The sequence below is a fragment of the Orycteropus afer genome, unplaced genomic scaffold, assembly GCF_000298275.1.
Source record: "Orycteropus afer afer isolate SDZICR_OR568_19922 unplaced genomic scaffold, OryAfe1.0 scaffold00052, whole genome shotgun sequence".
NCBI classification, from domain to species: domain Eukaryota; kingdom Metazoa; phylum Chordata; class Mammalia; order Tubulidentata; family Orycteropodidae; genus Orycteropus; species Orycteropus afer.
The window spans coordinates 9,179,055-9,179,597 of NW_006921639.1; positions in this window are offsets into that span (position 1 = coordinate 9,179,055).

The following is a 543-nucleotide window of genomic DNA, read 5'->3' on the forward strand; positions in this document are numbered from 1 at the left end:
GTCAAGGAAAGGTTTATATATGGAAGGAAACTTTCTTTGTTGGTTACCAGGGGTGGAAGGGAAGAGGAGGGAACACTAAAAAAAAAAAATGCATTGATCTATGTCACTTTGTTGTTGTTGTTGTTGTTGTTATTGTTAAATGCTGTCGAGTCGTTCTCGACTCATAGCAACCCCATGCACAGCAGAACGAAATACTGCCCAATCCCATGCCAGCTCCATGATTCCTGCTATACTTGAGCCCATCATCACAGCCACCATGTCAATCCATCTCATTGAAGGCTCCCCCTCTTTTGTCAACCTTCCACCCTCCAAACATGACATCCTTCTCCAGGTAATGGCCCCTTCTGACAACATGACCAAAATATATGAGACGAAGTCTGGCCATTCTCACTTCCAAGGAGCCTTTCAGCTGCACTTCCTCCAGGACAGATCTGTTAGTTTTTTTAGAAGTCCATGGTACTTTCAGCATTCTTTGCCAGCACCACAACTCAAAAGCATCAACTCTTCTTTGGTATTCCTTATTCATTGTCCAGCTCTCACATG